At 55.1% G+C, this 6000-nt stretch overlaps 1 long non-coding RNA gene across 1 annotated transcript in view; it reads right to left on the reverse strand.

The window, feature by feature from the left end:
* The window catches only part of LOC127674785 (uncharacterized), a 395391-nt gene extending 391030 nt beyond the window's left edge, over window positions 1–4361 (reverse strand). The window contains exon 1 of the long non-coding RNA XR_007975361.1: window positions 3614–4361. This is a non-coding gene — a long non-coding RNA (uncharacterized LOC127674785). The remainder of the gene's footprint in view (window positions 1–3613) is intronic.
* Window positions 4362–6000: the final 1639 nt, after the last annotated feature.

Raw genomic sequence — 6000 nt, forward strand, 5'->3', positions numbered from 1 at the left:
TTGTCTCTACAGGCAGCTGCACTCTCATGCCCAACACCCAACCCTGGTCACTACAGGCATCTGCACCTCCATGTCCACTGATTCCCTACACACTGCAGACACCTGCACTCACCTGCACACTGCTTTGTTCAGGTGATATACAGGCAGCTATACTCCCATGTCCACACTGCACCACTCTTCTCTCTGCATGTTCCTGCACTCACATGCCCGCTGCCCTTCTCTGGACTCAGCATGGACCTGCAGTCACATCCCCAATGCCTTCATGACAACTGCAGTCATGGACACTCAAAAAGCCACAGTGTAACTTAGCGCTCTGAAGGCTCCTGGACTCATATGCCCAGGTCCCCTCCCTGACCTCTGCAGTCACCTGCAGTGACAGGCTGATCCCCAATGTGTGCCATCCACAGGCACCTTCACTTCTGTGCCCATCACAATCTGCCCTCAGTAGGAACATGAACTCACAGGCACACTGGCCTCTGTGCAATGCTGCACTCACATGTCCACAGCACACTTCTTCCCTCTGACAGAACCTGCATTCTCGTAAGCCTACCCTGCTCTCTGCATGTTCCTGCACTCACATGCACAGTGCCCTTCTCTGGACTCAGCATGGACCTGGACTCACACACCCACTGCCTCTCTCAGTGCATCTGCAGGCTCCTGCACTGACATACCCACTGCCCCCATCTGTCTTCTGCAGGCAACTGCACTCACATGCCCACTGTTATCTTCCCATCAGCAGAACCTACACGCATGCCCACAGACTCTGACCCCTGCATGAACATACACTCACATACATGCTGTCCCAAGCTGCCCTCTGTAAGATCCTGCACTCACATGTCCACTGCTTCCATCTATCCTCTGTGGGCGTCTTCATGCACAGTCCAACTGCACCTCTCTGACCTCAGCAGGCACCTGCACTCAAGGCCCACGGGCCCCATGTGTCCTGTTCATGCACATGCATTCACATGCCCACTGACAGCATGTCCTGTGGAGAAGCCTGCACTCACATGCACACAACCACCCTCTGGTCTCTGCAGGCAGCTGCACTCACATTCCCATGGAAATTTACTCTCACAGGGCACCTGCACTCTCATGCCCACTGCCCTCTCCCCTGTCTTCTGCAGAATCCTGCCCTCACATGCCCACTATTTCCCTTGCCTCACACTAGTATGCCAACTGTTCTCCTGGTATCTGATGGCAACTGCACGGCTCCATGGAGCCCATTGAAGGCACCTGCACTCAAAGGCATGCTGTATCCTTGACACCTACAGTGTAGAGCCATCACATGCCCACTGCCTCCCTTCTGCCTGTGCAGGATCCTGCAGTCATGCCCAATGCCTACCTCTTCCCTCTGCAGACATCTGCACTCACATGTCCACTGTCCCATGCTGCTCTCTGCATTATCCCTGCATGTATATGCCCACTGCACATGTCTGCTCTCTGCATGTACCAACACTCACATATCTACTGCCAATATCTGCTCTCTGCTTGTCTCTACACCAACATTCTCACTGCACACTTCTGCTCTCTGCACATACGAGCACTTACATGCCTACTGCCCTCATCTGTACTCTGCATGCACCAGCACTCACATGCATGTTGCATACCTCTGCTGTGTGTGTGTACCTGCATTCACATGTATATTGCACACTTGTGTTCCTTAGACTCCCATGTCCACTGTACACTGTCCACCTCTGCTCTCTGTGGGTATCTATACTCACATAATCCTGCAACCCTGTGTCCTCAGCAGGCACCTGCACTCACATGCACAATTCCCCTCTCTGACTTCTGCAGATACCTGCACTCACAGTGCAAACTCCCACTTATCACATCTGCAGACACCTGCATCACATGCCCACTGCATCCCTGGCATCTACAGGCATCTGTATTCACATTGCCAACACGTGCTTGGCCTATAAGAGGCACCTGAGCACACATGGACACTAACCATCCTGGCCTCTGCAGAAATGAACACTCACATAAACACTGCCCCACACTGATCTCTGCTGGTGCCTAGAGTCATATGCCCACTGTGCCATCTGCTTCTGTATGGACCTGTATTCATGTCCACTGCTATCCTCTTACAGCACATCTTTGCTCTCTAGAGGAACTGCCCCCTCTGGTCACAGCAGGCTCCTGCACTCACATGCACACAGCTTCTCTGTGCATCTGCAGGCCATTGTCCTCATATGGACAGTTCCCCTCTCTGTCCTGGACAGGCCCCTGCACTCCCATATCCACTGCATCCTCTCCCTCTGCATGTCTCTACACTCACATGCTCACTGCCTTCCCTAGCCTCTGCAGGGACCTACACTGAAATACACACTGACACACTCTGCCCTCTGCAGGTCCTGTACCCACATGCAACCACCCGTACTCCTTCACCTGCAGGCACCTGGACACGGTTGTGACACCTTCTATACCCTGCAGTAAAGTGCCCTCATATGGCCATTGCCACCTTGCCGATCACTGGAGGCACACAACTCACATACCCACTGTACACCCATGGCCTCTACACGCACATGACCACTGCCCCCTTGCATCTGTAGGCATCTGCTCACACACACACACACACACACACACACACACACACCCCTCCTCTGGTATCTGCGGGTACCTGCACTCAACGAGCTACCAAACCCTTCCTGCTCTGCAGGCATCTGTACTCACAGGCCATCTGCCAGAATGTATTCTGCTGGTACCAGCACTCACAGGCTCTCTGACACTCTCTGACCTGAGCAGGTATCTGTACCCCTATGTGCGCTCTCTCTCTCTCTCTCTCTCTCTCTCTCTCTCTCTCTCTCTCTCTCTCTCTCTCTCTCTCTCTCTCTCTCTCTCCCCTCAGGACTTACTTGCTCTCACAAGCCCAATGTCACAACACTCTCTCCTCTCCCTCCAACCATCTCAACACACATACCCTGCACCCACCCCTCTCTGGTCTCTATGAGAAGAAGCCTGCACTCAAAAGCCCACTGCCCAGCTATGGTCTCTGCACACACCTGCACTCTCATGCCCACTGCCCTTCCCTGGCTGTTCCCATCACCTGCACCCTCATGCCCATTGCCCTTCCCTGACTGTTCCCATCACCTGCACCCTCATGCCCACTGCCCTTCACTGACTGTTCCCATCACCTGCACCCTCATGCCCACTGCCCTTCCCTCACTGTTCCCATCACCTGCACCCTCATGCCCACTGCCCTTCCCTGACTGTTCTCATCACCTGCACCCTCATGCCCACTGCCCTTCCCTCACTGTTCCCATCACCTGCACCCTCATGCCCACTGCCATCCCTGACTGTTCCCATCACCTGCACCCTCATGCCCACTGCCCTTCCCTGACTGTTCCCATCACCTGCACCCTCATGCCCACTGCCATCCCTGACTGTTCCCATCACCTGCACCCTCATGCCCACTGCCCTTCCCTGGCTGTTCCCATCACCTGCACCCTCATGCCCACTGCCCTTCCCTGACTGTTCCCATCACCTGCACCCTCATGCCCACTGCCCTTCCCTGGCTGTTCCCATCACCTGCACCCTCATGCCCACTGCCCTTCCGTGGCTGTTCCCATCACCTGCACCCTCATGCCCACTGCCCTTCCCTGGCTGTTCCCATCACCTGCACTCTCATGCCCACTGCCCTTCCCTGACTGTTCCCATCACCTGCACCCTCATGCCCACTGCCCTTCCCTGGCTGTTCCCATCACCTGCACCCTCTTGCCCACTGCCCTTCCCTGGCTGTTCCCATTACATGCACCCTCATGCCCACTGCCCTTCCCTGACTGTTCCCATCACCTGCACCCTCATGCCCACTGCCCTTCCCTGGCTGTTCCCATCACCTGCACCCTCATGCCCACTGCCCTTCCCTGGCTGTTCCCATCACCTGCACACTCATGCCCACTGCCCTTCCCTGGCTGTTCCCATCACCTGCACCCTCATGCCCACTGTCCTTCCCTCACTGTTCCCATCACCTGCACCCTCAGGCCCACTGCCCTTCCCTGCCTGTTCCCATCACCTGCACCCTCATGCCCACTGCCCTTCCCTGGCTGTTCCCATCACCTGCACCCTCATGCCCACTGCCCTTCCCTGGCTGTTCCCATCACCTGCACCCTCATGCCCACTGCCCTTCCCTGGCTGTTCCCATCACCTGCACCCTCATGCCCACTGTCCTTCCCTGACTGTTCCCATCACCTGCACCCTCATGCCCACTTCTTGCCTGGGCTCTTCAGGAACCAGCACACAAATGCTCACTGACACCCTCTGACCTCTGCAGACATGTGCATGCACATGCCTCTACCCTGACTGTCCTCTGGAATAACTTACATTCTCATGTTCCCTGATAACCTCTTGTCTATGGCCACACATACCCTTACATGTAAACTGCCACCCTGACCTCTGCAGGCCCCTGCACTCACATGCACACTGCCCCATCTGGTCCTGCTGTTTAGCTACACTCCTGTGCACACTGCTCCCCTGCAGTCTGCTGGCACCTGTACTGACATGACCACTGCCCTCCTGGATCTGAATGGACATGCGCTCACATGCTCACTGCTCCAGTTAGCCCTCTGCAGGCTCCTGCACCAACATGCCCACTGCATCCCTGGAATGTGCAGACACCTGCAGTCCACATGCCCACTGCCAGCCTGTCCTCTGCAAGAACATGTAGTCTCAAGTCTACCGCCATCCTCTCAACTGTCCACCCATCTGCACTTGTCCCTGCAGACACCTGTTCTCACATGAACACTCTCTGGTGTCTGCAGTCACCTGCACACACATGACTACTGTGTACCTACTTTCTTGCACACTGCCCTGTTGGCATCTGCAAGCATGTGCCCTCACACATGCAATGCCACACTCTGCTCTCTGCAAGAATCTGCACTTATATGGGCACTCCCCTCCTCTGCCCTCAGCAGGCATCTGTGCTCACATACCCACTGCCTCTCTCTGACGTCAACATGCACCTGCACACACATGACTATTATCTCTCTCTGCCCTCTGCAGATACATGGACTCATATGTCTGTGCCCTCTTCTGTACCCTGAACACACCTGCACTCACACACCACAGCCCCCCTGTCTCTGCAGGCACACACACTAACATACCCACTGCCTGCCTCTGCCCTCAGCATGCACATCTGCACTTATGTGCCCACAGCTCCTGCTCTGAATCCTGAACTCAATGCTCACTTCCCACATCTGACCTGTCAAGGCATCTGCAGCTACAGATCCACTGACACCCCTGGGCTCTGCAGGCATGGACTCACATGCCACTGCCCTTTTGCAAGCCTGTACAGATAACTATATGCCCAGGCCCACCTTCCCTCTCTGGCCCCTGTAGACACTTGCTCTCACCAACCCATCTCCTTCTGGCCTGTGCATGCACCTGCACTCACTTCTCCAATGCAACTTCTCAGCACTCTTGAAGACATGCATTCACACACCCACGGAATTGTCTAGCCTGTGCAGGAATCTGCACTGACAAGCTCACTGCCCACATCTTGTCTTTACCTTAGCTGCACTCACATGCCTACTGCCCTCCTGGCATCTGATGGTACACACACTCGCATGCCCACAGCATTCATGGCATTAGTAGGCATGTGCACTCACATACTGCTGCAGTTAGCTGAGACTGCTGCAGTCAAATGTTCAATGCTCCTCTGGCATCAGAAGACACCTGCAGTCACATGCCCACTGCCCCATGGCATCAACAAGCACATGCATTCACATGCCAATCACATTCCTTTGTCTCTGCAGGCAGCTGCACTCTCATGCCCAACACCCAACCCTGCTCATTACAGACATCTGCACCTCCATGTCCATTGATTCCCTACACACTGCAGACACCTGCACTCACCTGCACACTGCTTTGTTCTGGAATTTACAGGTAGCTATACTCCCATGTCCACACTGCACCACTCTGCTCTCTGCATGTTCCTGCACTCACATGCTCACTGCCCTACTCTGGACTGAGCATGGACTTGGATCACATGCCCACTGCCTCTCTCAA

The sequence above is a fragment of the Apodemus sylvaticus genome, chromosome X (assembly GCF_947179515.1).
Source record: "Apodemus sylvaticus chromosome X, mApoSyl1.1, whole genome shotgun sequence".
In the NCBI taxonomy this organism is placed as follows: domain Eukaryota; kingdom Metazoa; phylum Chordata; class Mammalia; order Rodentia; family Muridae; genus Apodemus; species Apodemus sylvaticus.